Source organism: Pholcus phalangioides, unplaced genomic scaffold, assembly GCF_987345545.1.
Source record: "Pholcus phalangioides strain wild (caught in Gottingen) unplaced genomic scaffold, Ppha-v1.0 ptg000017l_1, whole genome shotgun sequence".
NCBI classification, from domain to species: domain Eukaryota; kingdom Metazoa; phylum Arthropoda; class Arachnida; order Araneae; family Pholcidae; genus Pholcus; species Pholcus phalangioides.
Window position 1 is genome coordinate 7,636,259 of NW_028301610.1, and position 14,120 is coordinate 7,650,378.

At 33.2% G+C, this 14,120-nt stretch overlaps 1 protein-coding gene across 1 annotated transcript in view; it reads left to right on the top strand.

Moving 5' to 3' along the window:
- Positions 1 to 5,161: 5,161 nt before the first annotated feature.
- LOC149072179 (uncharacterized) overlaps positions 5,162 to 14,120 on the top strand; it is a 134,829-nt gene continuing 125,870 nt past the window's right edge. Inside the window, exons 1-2 of the mRNA XM_089246551.1 lie at positions 5,162 to 5,420; positions 8,059 to 8,439. The gene's annotated coding sequence lies outside the window, so the exon portion shown is untranslated. The remainder of the gene's footprint in view (positions 5,421 to 8,058; positions 8,440 to 14,120) is intronic.

The following is a 14,120-nucleotide window of genomic DNA, read 5'->3' on the forward strand; positions in this document are numbered from 1 at the left end:
TTGCCGCTAACGGGAGTGTCCGTTATGGGAGGTTCCATTGTAGAATGATCGTGTTTCTTATGTTAATGACGAGAGGGCAGTAAGGGTACCTTCCTGAGCTAGTTAAAACCTTCAAAAATCAACATGTGACGTAGAAATTTCCAATTTTTCAGACTTGACCAGCTCAAATTTTAATCAAAAGGTAACATTTCCACTAATTTTCTTTCAAAACGGAACGATTTCGAAATTCAAATGTGGATGACTCCCTTGAATGTTGGTAAAAAAACATAATATTTAAATATTCTTCTACCATTCCGATATGCTACTTGTTGGAATATTTTCTACTTTTGTAAAACAAATACTTTAATTTACTTCTACTGTAAATTTAGCAAAAGTGGAAACTTTCCCTTTTGAAAATAAGCTCTTTAACTATCAAAATTACACTTTAAATCTCATCAAAATTTGGTTTGTATTGATTTAGTTTTTTTCTTCTAATGATACCGATATAAACTTGCAACAAATTTTCGTGTCAATTATAATTTATTAATTTATTTTATTGAATTTTATACTATCACTTTGATGCATAATTATTATTCAAATTTAGTATATTTTAATGAACCAAGAATATTTCAAATTAATTTTCTTGAAGTTGTTTTTAAAGCTGGAAAATTATTTTTAAGGGATTATTATTTTTCCGATAATTTTTTTGGTATTTTTTTAATCAAAATTTAGATTTAATCTGCTGGTTTCCAGCGTTTCATGTTCCAAGTACTTTCTGGAAATAGGTATGAGGCTTGCGTATCCCTAGAAAATTGTAAGAGACTTGCGTATTCCTACACATGCTTCCGACACATGAAATCGAACATGAGCATCGAGTACTCCAGGTGATTCAGGGAGCACAGTGGTGCTCGCGAGCAACGGGTTGAAGATGCCTGCTATTGTAAATCTATATATACAGACTCTTACAGTTATAATGCCTCAGTACGAGTACGAGTTGGTGGCCCGTGAACTTCTTGGGCAATTTCAATCGAGCCCGCGGTGCCTGAAAGGTTGACCCCTGATATACAGGGTGATTCACAAGGCAATTAACATTTAAAAGTTCAGTAATTCACGGAACAATGTACGTAGAGGGATAAAAATTGACACACATGCTAGAAACGACATGGGGTTTTATTGAAACCTTAAAAGAATAATTGCGAAAATTTCCAGCAGATGATGCTGGACAGATTTTAAAGCTATCTTTAACTAATATATTAATAAATCTTTGCTAACAGACACATTTTAATGCTAATTCTTGCTTTTGTTATCAGATGAAACACCATCTATTTATCAACCTGGGGCTCTATGGCCCCCTTGCAGTCCTGGTATACTCCAAGGAGACCACGGGTGAAATTTAATAAGCAGAGTCTGTGGTCACGGGGGGACCTCATAGAGCTGCGAAAAAAAGTCATGTGAAAAAAGTAAAGCTTTTATGCGAAATTTTTTTGAAAAAGCGTGACTATTTTCAGAATCTAGCAGAAATGCCCATCCAGGGCCCTCCCAACACATGAAACCAACTTATGGCCAGGGGGGCTTCATATCCATGGGGGAGGGGGACTACATGATGAAATCTGGTATGTATTGATATTCGAAAGTAAGTATGTGAATATGTAATATGGTCCATGATGTCGAGACGGCCCTGCGTAGGAAACCAACTAAACTCTAGTCTAGGGTATTCACCGTAATAAAAATTAACGAAAATTCGCAATTGATGATATTTTGAAATCAATTAAAGAAATACAGAATTCCAGAATTAATGAAAAAATGGCAGTATTAATTAAAAAAATGTTAGAATTAATGAAGTAAATAATCAAAAATTAATGAGATAAATAATTAAAATTAATGAGAAATAATTCCAGAATTAATAAAAATTCAGAATTCATGAATGAAATTATTTCACAACTAGTGGAAGTTTACGATAAATTAGGGATCATGTTTAATTCCAAGCTTTAAGTTCGGTATCCATTGGCCCACCCGTTAAAACACCACTGACAGATTTCACAAATATTGAAAAACAAACATTTTATTATTTAGAAATACTTAATAAGCATTTACAAATTCGAAATTGAGTCATGGATTGCAAAGTCAATGGTGTTTTCGGTTTATGGTCACGGCTAAAAAGGGTTAAGATTTACATATATATAGCTGATTATTTGAAGTGTATGATTTTAATGGACTCGGCAACAAAATCTTAAATTCAAATTCCACTCAAAAGCGTTAGATTTCTCCACTTATTTTACATTTTTTCCCATTTTTTATCTGAATTTCTCCATATCTTACTCACCGTTCAAAATTTATGTATTTCTTTCATGTGCTGAGAAAGAGTTGAGGATAATCTTAAGTCCTCTAATGATGAAATGACGTGCCAGATAGCCATTCAAAAATTTCTTGAAACATTTCGTATTTTTGACGATAAAAAAAATCATATACATGTATTTCGTTGTATCTTATCCTCGACATTTTTTTTTTTTTTTGGTACTTTCACGGATATGGATTCCTCCATTTCTCTAAAATTCTGCTCAGTTGCTTCTCCAAAAACTTACCTCTCACAATATGGACATTTTTTTTTTCATTCCTGATCCAGGGATTCACAAAAAAAAAAAAATCCCTTTTTTTTTTTTTTTTTTTAAATAAAAGAAAATTCCATTTTTATTTTCCACATTCGGCGTTATTTATATTTTTCCCAACGAGGAAAGGATTGCATTCCTATTTTTTTGTGTTGTTTGTTTTGTAGCCTCACGTTCGAATTAGATCTAGAGTTTTTCTTCAGTTTTACTCATTTTTGTCTTGAAATCGAAAAGATATATTTTTTGTTTTTTCGAAGAAAGAGAGGATCTTGTGGTATTTCTCTCCTGAGAAGTGAAAAAAGAAATATTTCCAAAATTTTCTTTGGTTACAATGAAAATTGAAAAAAAAAGTTTTTTCTTCGTGTATGAAGGAATTCCATGTAAAATTCCGGATATTATCGTGTATAAATATTTTAGAAAATGTTTTTTCTGTATCTTTTCTAAGGCGATGAAAATTTTAGCCAGGCTGTATAGTTGAATAAACCGTATATTGAATCCGATCTGTGTTGGTTCAGATTTATCTTAGCGTCACTATATCATTTTTAACTTCCCGAAGAGCTCGACGGATAAGCCAAAAATTTAAAAACGGGATAAACCGTCTGTACAAAGCATTCTCGGATTAAATTTTTTATGATGTTCTTTTTTTGGGCCATCTGCTAAACATTGATGTCACTAGATATTATGAAATGTCATCCATGCCTGTGATTATTTACAGTATGTCAGAGCTGCGTTTTTTGGTGAGTTATTGTCATTTGCTTTTTTTTTTTTAGAGAAAGCCGCCGTGAAAATTTTTTTCAAAATATAAATTTCCGGATTTGATATCTAAAGATCAGTGGAATGTAGTCAAATGAACAGCTCTCAAATATTTAAATCGGGTTCTTAATTTCCAACGGGTTTCCTAAACTATTAAAAGTATTTGGCGAATCTCTTTATTTCTGCTCATATCAAACTTTAGGGGAAAATCTTAACAAAAGCAAACAGCAATGATTTACCAAGACATGCAAACAATTAAAAGCAAATACTTGGGAGCTTAGATGACGGTTTATAGTACCTAATACCATCGATGTTTTAAAGATGGCACAACAAACAACATCACAAAAAAATTGAGTACTCGAAGTTTGGTACAGAATTCGGAAAATCTCTGCTTATTTATATCAAAAATATTAGGCTAACTAATACCAATAATCTATCAGGAAATTTAAACAATTAAACTCTAATATTTAGAGTCTTTGATTTTAATTCTATACTACCTAACGCGATCGATGCTCAATAGATAGCGTAACAAACAAGATCACAAAAAATTGAGTTCTGGAAGTTCTGTGAAGAATTTGGCAGAGATCTCTATCTCTGCTCATATTAAAGACAAAAATCCTATCAAAATCAGACAACAATAATTTACCGAGAAATGCAAACAATCAAACACAAATATTTGGAAGTTTAGATGACATTCTCTAGAGTATCTAATGCTATCGATGTTCAATACATGACGCGTCAAACGAGATCACAAAAGATTGAGTTCTGAGTTCTAGAAGTTTGGGTACAGAACTTGTGGCAAATAGATACCTTTATCAAAAAATTCAGGCGAAAAATCTTAACTAAAGCAAACAACAATAACTCACTAAGAAATTAAAACGGCCGAACACAAATATTCAGAGGCTTAGATGAATATTTATAGTAATTAACACCATGATATTCAAGAGATGTCGCAACAAACAAGATCATACAAAAAACTATCTCGGAAATTTGTTGTAGAGAATTTGAAAAATCTCTAGTCACACACATTCCTTTCGAAAAAAATTTAGGCGCATATTCTTAACGAAAGCAAAAACAGCAACTTATTAAAAAATGCAAACAATTAAACACAAATATTTAGAGGCTTAGATGACATTTTACAGTATTTAACACCATCGATGTTCAATAGGTGTCACAACAAACGAGATCACAAAAGAAAATTGACACAAATGAGTTTAAATCTGTACTAAAAATCGGAACGAGCAATTTTATCAAACAATATAGACACGGTATACATTTGAAACACTTCTGGGTGTTAAATTATATCTTGTCACGTGTGTATTTTTACACGGGTACTAATTTACTGTAATTTGTAATCAACGATACATGATGAAAAATAGACGAAAGGAAACAATTTCTTATCGTTAATTCTTATCATTTGATTCCGCTTATTATTATTTATTATTATTATTTTTCTTCTCACTGTGACGGCAACACCAAGAGTCGTTTGTGAATAGAAAATCAGTAAATACACACATAAATGCATAGTATATATTAAACCGAACAAAATGATTACAGATTACACTTCCGCGAATAGATTGTCCACCGTCAACAGTAAATGGAAAATTATATGTTCTCGGCGAGATAATAATAGGGGAAGTTCGGGCTTGGGATATATAAGGTGTTGTATTTTTTTTTTAATTTATTTTTTTATTCTAAGGGAGCCAGAGGGCGCCACGGGCGGAGGGGGTAAAAAAAAGACGGGGAGGGGATGAAGATGATGAGCGCATGCGCATTAGGGCCATGGATGCGTGGGATTCGGTAGCATCCTCTATCGGCAACCCCCGGGGCCCGGTGAGGAGGCAGCAGCACTGTCAATGTGAATGAACACGTCTCTCACTCACTCTCTCTCTCTCTGTCTCTCTTGCTGTGACTTGTTCGGTCATAATTAAAAATAAAATAAAAATAATAGTAAAATATAAGTAATAAATAATACAAATAAAAATTATTTTAAATAGTGGAGATTGTGCTGCAGCGGCGATAAGTTTGATAGCACCATCGTGTCTCGTGTTGGTCAGATTTACAAGTTACCAAACAGTGCAGGTAAGTTATGTAATTGGTTCTATTTTGTGTCATTATTATGTAATAATTTATTTTTGGTGATTAACTTGTGTATCGGGCTATTCTCGTGGCGCAAAATAATTTTTATATTATTAGTAATCAAAGGAAAATAATTTTAGTTTACAAGTGCAAATGAATTTTGATTGTTTCAATTTATTAGAACGTGTGGAGTTTAAATGTTTGTTAGTAATTATATGCAAGCAAGATATATCTTATACGTAGGTAAACATTTTTTGGTGAGATTTATGAAATTTCTCATTTCTTAAAAGGTTTTTGTTGTTAAATTAACTTTAAAATGAACGAATTATGATGAAAATCAAGACCGTTTCTGTTTGAATTTTTAGTTGTTTTCTTTACAGGATGCATTTATGAAAAACATGAATTTGAAACTTCATTTTTTAACCTTTTTTTGCAATTGGAATAATAGATGAATTTCGTATATTTGAAAATTTCTAGAGGAGAAAATCTTTGAAACTCGTTGTGTTGTTTTATGTGCAAATATGTAATATTTGCAAAGAAACCAACATCATGTAGATTTTTGACGCGCTAGCTTTTGGGACTCTTTAAAAAAATGAATAAAGTTATTAAAAAGTAAACATTCAAAATCTTAATTTACATAGTCGGTGGTGTTTGTCTAAGTGGATAATTTGATGTAGCCTCACCTGGAGTTTAAAAAAAAAAACAACTTGATGCATGTGAATACCTTAAACAAAAAACGCTCAACCGAATGCTAATTTTGATTTTCGAATTTTTCAACACAATTTATGTAACACTTCTTGAAGGGGATACTAAATTTTTATATTCATTTTCTTACCCCTCTGTTTACAAAAATGTATAAAAACGTGCCAGTTATAAAAATTCTGATGCAAAATGATTTAGTTCTGTAATTTTGTTATAAGGTAAATAGGAAACGCCTTCTGAACCACAAAAATAACGTAGAGAGAGAGAACTGTAGTTCCATTTTTTTCATTTTTAGTAATTCTATGCATTTTATATTAAACCGTCAAGTTCCATGTGTATTATCTTGTAATATCAGTATTTTATGTAAAAGAAAAGAATTTAGCTTCATTGAGCTCCATGCTGAAAAAAATTGTTTTTTTGACTTTGCTGTCTGTAAAATAAGATTTTTCAAGTTATTTTCCCTCTGGTAATTAAGTAAAGAACTCAACGAAACATTTTCGATGTTTTTTGCGTGACCAGATAAATAAATAAACCACATAAGTAAATATTTTTCTGTCGTAACTGTAACATTCCCTTACAGTTCAACTGTACATCCATGATTAGTATTCGTGCGCGCGAGAAAAATGGAATTTTTGTATCATTCTCGATTGGATAGTGAGTTTTGAATTTTGTTTTCGAACCCGGTAATAACGTCACGCACATGTTCAGAGATAATATCAAGTGAAATAAAAAAAACGGTAATTGTAGAATAATTGTTATAGTGCGTTTCCGTGTAAATCAGGATAACGCTTCGTGAAAGATAACCTAAATCCATCATATTTTCTAGACAGAAAACAGAACTTCTAGACTAAATATAATTATTAGTCTGATTTTTATCTACAAATTTTGATTGTTTCAGACTGCAAGGCCATAGTTTATTGAAGCCGTGATTTATTATTCCAATGCTTTCAGCTGTTTCTTTGCAAGCGTATAATTTTTCCAAAGAAATCAACATCACACGGCTGTTTCTCTGACACGATCGTATGCAAAAAACAAATTAGTATAAATTAAAATGAACAAAATTGAGGCCGTAGTTTAATATTTCAAGGTGGTAAGGTAGAGAAGAAACCAAGAAATGCTGTAATTAAATAATGAATTTTCTATAAATTGGATACGTGTTGGAAATTTGTATTTTCCTCGCGGATACGCTATTTTATCAAAGAAACCAACATCGTATTTATTTTTCACACAATCGCTGACGGACGTATTTAAAAAAAAAAAGATTAATATAAATTAAAATGAAAAATTAAGGCTCTAAATTTAATATTTTAAGGTGATGAGGTAGAGAAGAAATCAAGAAATAGTGTCATAAAATACAGAATTTTCAAAAACTTGCAGACTTGATGTGGAAACCGTTGACTCAGTAGAATACCGTTGTCTTCTACTAGACGAGTTTTATTTATTTTCAATCAATTTTCATTAATTTTTATTAATTTCACGTTATTTCATCACGTGTGTAAGATTTTGATGTAATATTGAACAATAAATCTTTTCTTAATATTTGAAGATTTGCAAAAAATAAGTATTAAATATGCAGTATTCAACTAACTATGATTGTTTAGCATAGAATATACATTCGAAAATATGTATACCAAATTTGAAATAAATCAGTGATTAAATATATTTTTAATGATATTTTTTACTAGAAATAATTTATTTTTAAGGGGCAGAGTTTGGCAGTTCTTAAGATAGTTTTTAAGACAATTTAAAAGGTACAAGAACCTTTTAGTACCACGACAGATCGAAAATGAGTCTATCTTCGATATAGAAAATCAATATTTTAAAGCAAAGTTTGATTTTGGCTCTGTATTTTAAATACTTATATAAATTACCCACAAATATACTTACCTCTAGTTTCACGATGACTTACATATTCGAATATTTTTTGGTTTATTTACAGGTTAAAACTAATGCAGTTACTGGAAATTCATTGAATTTTGGGCAAGGACGACATGTTTTGCATTTTCACTGCGGTAAAATCCTGGCAAATTCTGTCTTGATTTTAAGCGGAAAAAATCAGGCTTCATTTATTTATTTTTTAATGCTGATTTTTCGGACGATGCAACAAAAACCTCATGAAATTTCATTTATTTTCATGAAGAAATCACATTTTTACTACCAAACGAACAACTAAAAACGAAAGTGGCTTTCACAAGCTCTAATTCTTCTCTTGTTTTTATTATATCTGCGATGTGTGGCGAATCAAACTTTTCATATTATTTTGAGAATTCACCTTTTTCTGACGCAATCGATACCTGCTTCTCCAAGCAGCTCTTTACGGGTAAGTTTACTGCAATTTTGTTTTTATATACAGAATATACAGTAAAACCTATCCAAGTTGGACACCTGTGTGTGTGCGTGCGTGCGTGTGCGTGGCTCCATTAAAAATTTTCAAAGTTAGAGACGTGTCCAAGATTTACAGAGTACACAGAGTACTGATACAGTATTTCAGACATTCTGTGTAATAGGATTATAGATGAGTCCATTCAAAACTCTGCAATGTAGAAAGGTCTCCATTTCGACAGGTTTTACTGTATGCATATATTTTTCCGATGGAACATTGTAGATACAGTCATACTCGGTTATAAAGTTAATAAACGGCTTCCCGAACGATTCCCATAGAAAATAATGGCAATTAACTTCTTTTAACGTTAATTTTTAGCAATTACTTCTTTTGCTTTTACGGTGTTTTTACAATAAATTCTTGGAATTCCACCCCAGTGCATTTTTGAAAAACTTTCTTGCTTTTTCTATTGATAATCACGAGAAAAAAAGAGCAGAATTCATTCAATGATTATCGATCATTTTAGACCGAAACATTGGCCGAGATCCTAGAAGCTATGTGTGTAGATCTCTTTCTCGCTTTCTCTCTTTATTGATATATCTTTCACTTTCTAGTGTCCATGGCAAGTTACAACCATCGCTCTAGGGATTCCAATCCTTAACCCCGTTTAATTCATGCTAGTACCCATTCAAGCATTACCTTACGTAGGAGCTTCTTTTTATGTGTGTGATCAGTATACAGTATATTTCAAAAATTTCAAATGTGTGTTTTGCCATCTCTGTAGGAACCAATAATCTACAGTGGTTTTCAACTCGGGGCCATATGGTGCCCCCCCCCCCTGCGGCACTGGGATGTTTTAAGGGTAAACCACAACTGAAATTCAGGAGAAAATGCATGATTTGAATCTTGAATCTAATAGTAATGCTAATAGCACCCTTATAAATGAGAGGCTGATTGGTATTTAACGCAGTTTTTCTCAACACTCAGGTCATGACATCAGTTATACCATGAGGTAATAACGATATCATAACGATTCATATACGATATAAAATCCTACGGACAAAGGTATTTGTGATAACTAGTTGGCCGTATTTAATTTTTTTTAATTGGTTATATAATGTGTGATATTAGTTAATAATCATACAAAAAAACTATTATAAACATATCAATTATCGAATATTTATTGTCTTAATTCCAATTTACTGGGCCGCGTTCTCAGAAAAGGTTGAGGACCACTGATCTAGGATACGGAGTACCACCTTATATATGTAAGAAATTTTTTGTACGCTATAAATTTTCTCAATAATCAATTTGGTAATTATAAAAGGTTTCCCTCCTGGATGTTGATGGTCCTGATTAGAACAGTGGCTACAAGAGAAAAAATGCATTTAAGAGGGAGCCATAAAAAGGTTTAAGAAATACTAATCTTTGCATGCAAATAGAACTTCTAAAAGTTGCGGATTTTCATAATATCTGTATCTACACTAAAAAAATGACCTTTGCCAAATTCCCAGCGACGAAAAAATGGAAACATACAACCCATGTTCTCATGCATTTTGCAATTCAGAAATTGGTAAACACTAATATTCACCACCCCATATATTTAATTTCAATATCTTAACGACACCATACAATTTCATAGTTCCTTGAATGTCGTTATAACCGAGTTTCACTGTATGTAATTTTTAGAACTATTACAGCTTGAAAAGAATTTGTTTTATATATTATATAGTTTTTATACGAGCACATTTTAGTGAAATAATAAGATGAATGATCTCATTTTGCTGTATGCGCCCGCGGCTCAGCGAAAGCTCATGAAATATGCACGTGCGTTTGATAAAAAACCAAAAAAGAAAAAAAACACAGGACAGTGGAGAGCCATAAACGACTTTCCGCCCTTCACGTCCATTTTCCAGGCTTTTGCTGGACTTTAAGGAGAATCTTGTAAACTATTTTTCCACATTTCTGTCCTTTCGTTGAGTCTGTGCGGTGAAAATATTTTTCGATGTCTATTCTAATGGATATCGAGAGACGGGATCTTTCGTTGTCATTTTGGGATCTTTTTTGGTTGTAGTGTATTTTTTTATTTGGTTTGTAGTGTATCTTATTCCGTAGAGAAAAGGACGTATAAAAAAAAGAATTGCAGTTTTTATCTATTAATATACAGGGTGCTCCACAAGTCTCACACTCTTCTAAAAGTCTATTCGCATTTGCCTCATATTTTCAGTTGAACCCGGTTCGAAAAACGGGTTTTAGTCTGTACGGATTCAAAACATCATTTTAACTATACCACGGTTATTTCATGTGAAACAGGACTAAATTAGACCGAGACCAACAGTTAAAACCAATTTCAAATGATGGCTAATCTTCGTTACTAATGCCAGGATTGAAAACCCAGGGATTTTGAACTGCTCCAGTGCCTATATTCATCATTAAAAGAAATTATGACTAGAAAATATAATTTTCGCACCTTTTGTTCTCCTAAAAATGCATTTCCATCACAGAAATTTCTTAAAAACCCAACAAAACGTGTCAACGGGAATTTGGTTAGAATTTTCACATAAGTTGCTATAATAAAGTAAGTAAAAATCTAAGAGTATAAACATAAAGAGTTACACAAACAAACGCTCATGAGTCGAGATAAGTATTTGAGTTTAAAACGAAAGTAATTGAGACAAAGTTTTGTTTACCTTCTTCTCAAAATACTTTCCCTTTTTATTCTTAGACTCAGAATAACGTGAAAATAAGATACTGGAAAAAAGTAAATAAAATAAATAAATAAACCAAACTGAAAACATGTCTGTAAGCGAAAAGTAAATATGTTCAAGTTATTGAAGTTTTCCTTTAAAAGGAATCACGAAAACGGATTTTGTGAAAATAAATGCCGCCAGACACATCTGGCAAGTATAAACCGGGTGAGAACATCTTGTATTTCTACAAAAAACACACAAGTTCCCTTCAAACGAAAAGACTTAAAAATGCACTCGTATGTATGGACTTGACAAAAACGTGTGTGTACCCAAGACCTGTTAATTAAATAGGTGTCCAGAAGTTGCCCCAAACTTTCTTTAGAAAAACGATTTTTATTAAGAAGTCGTATATTGTAATCCAGCTTAGAGAAAGACATCGCTGACAAGACCACAACTTGAGACTACTCGGTTTTCGTCCGTACTTAAAGGGTGAACATTGTACTGCCTCTTTAGTACGTGGGATGTGCTAACGCTTAGCCGTGAGTTTGAACTTGTATGCGTCTTTTATACGTCGTTACGGTGCAGTACAGTCCGTCTAGTACTTTTAAATTGAAAATAAATTCCAAGCTTTGTTTGTCTATACGAGGTCTATCCGCAGACACCACTGCAACGTATACTTCTGAGATATAGTTTGGCATGTTTTTATTACAATACAGTACAGCGTGTCTGCTGGTTGTTTAGGGAGTACCCTTCCTCTCTTATACACATTTTCGCATTCTATCTTCTTTTTATCTAGAAGCATCAGTGACATGAGATCACCTGCTACTGGCAGATGATAGCAATGCCGAATAAGATCCCAGCTTCTCTTGGAAAACAAAAACTAGTGTGTTATTGGTATATTGTTTATTTATTTTTGCATTGCGTTACCAGAACACAAACATTTTGATATAATGAGGCTGATAGCGCAACGCAAAATTTTTTAACAACGTACCAGTAACACACTGGTTTTTGTTTTTGTTTGAAGTTAGTATATCACTATATCACTATAATTATGAAACATAATTGGGACAAATCATGGGTAGTTTTAAAGACTTTTGTGAATCGTACAGATTAGTTAATAGTTTTCGATTCTATACTCTTAGCGCAAAAAGGAGTTACAAGCACACTAAAACAACGTTTTTGACGTGGTCAGGCTCTAACAACTTATTTAGACGTTGTTGGAAGTGCTGTTAGGTGAAAAAAATACGAAAATTCCTTATTTATAGCATTCCTCTATTTTCTTTATTCATTATAAACCTTATTTATCATGCATTTTTCTCGCTGGCAAAGCTGATCATAAATCTGGTTCCACACTCGCACTCCTACACCTTTCCGAGCCGCGAAAAAAACCGGTTTTTGACGGGAAAATTGCACCTCAGCCACTCCGCAAAAACCGGTTTTGAGTGCCTCGGAGCAGTGTAACATTGCAGGTGTGGAACTGGATACATACTTGGCATGATTAGAACTGAACTTGATAATGATCTCGCTTGGTTTCTAGAATTATATCCCATCCCATATCCTATCAAAAAGTCATATTTTAAGCATGCATGGTCAAGTAGTGACCTCTACTGGTGGAAAAAGGCCATTATGAGAAAGAAATTTAAGGAATGTTATAAATAACGAATTTGTCACAAAATTGTTAGTTATTTTCATTTAATGACACTGTAATTCAATAGCTCCTGAATAAGCCGCTGGAGCCTGAAACGCATCACTTGCAGCAATGATTAAAAATGCCTTTTTTGGTGTGCTCTATCGCCCCTTAAATATTGTCTCATGAGTTCAGAATCACGCTGTATATGTATGAACTCAAAGCTATATCTAGAAAACATATTTTCTGGACACTATGCAGAGGTGGACTCGGAAAGAAATGCCACTGGTCTATAGAATTTATTCATTTGAACTCGAGAATTTTCATTTACGAACATCGATTTGCTACAAAGCTCATATGGCACATAATATTCGAGGGACATTGAAAATAGATTCATTGTCTAACTGCTCGGACATCCAATAACCCACTGGTCATGTCTATTTGAATGATGACATGTTTTATATGTGGTTTATACAAAAATTTTCCTTGAAATTTTAATTCTATTCGATTCACCCGAATGATAATATACTCTGAAATAGGCTTTTATGACCGATGTTCGATAAAATGTTTTCATTTTCTGAGTTGTTAGGCCATGGTCCGATGAAATTCACTTCCTGACGTTTACCCATCTGTTGCAGACGCCTTCGAAAGTTATATCACTACTTCACAGGCAGCCAACCAGAGCCCGATCCATCCAGTCAAACCAGCGCGAATATAAATTTACTGCGCTCAATCACCCCTCACCCCCTTTATATACGACGTCTTTCTCGCTTGCCGCAGAGACCTACGCGTTATCAAACCTGTGAAGATGGCTCTGCCCCAGGTGTGAACAAAATATCAAGAAGTGAATTTGTCGGACAATGGTATAACAGCCCGGAAATTGTATATTATCGATAATTCTCTGTCGTCAAATTCCATATCCATGTGTGATCTTTTCGGAAATGTGCGCAAGTTTTGTGACTCATAAAGAAGAAAGCGGAATCAACCTAAGCTTCTTAAGACTATTTCACCAAACCTGGCCATATCACTATATTGCAATTTACTGCTAATAATGAGATGGGTTGGAAATGAAAGCACTATCTATTGGTGGTCGCCTCAAGCTCATTAAGAAAATGTCTTCTCAATATCCTCCCTCGGGTTTGAATCCGGGACTGTGGCGGCAACTCTCACAGTGATAGACGAGCATCATACCACCACTCATCTCGGGCACTTGTCCCTTAGACTAGTACCATCTGTAAGGGTTTTTCAGGTGGATATTAATGACATCCAAAATTCCGTGCTTTCACTAATTGTCTACTTTTAATTCCAGTTCAAAATACTTCAATGAGATTCATCGCTGACAGAACAGTCAGAACAGAAAT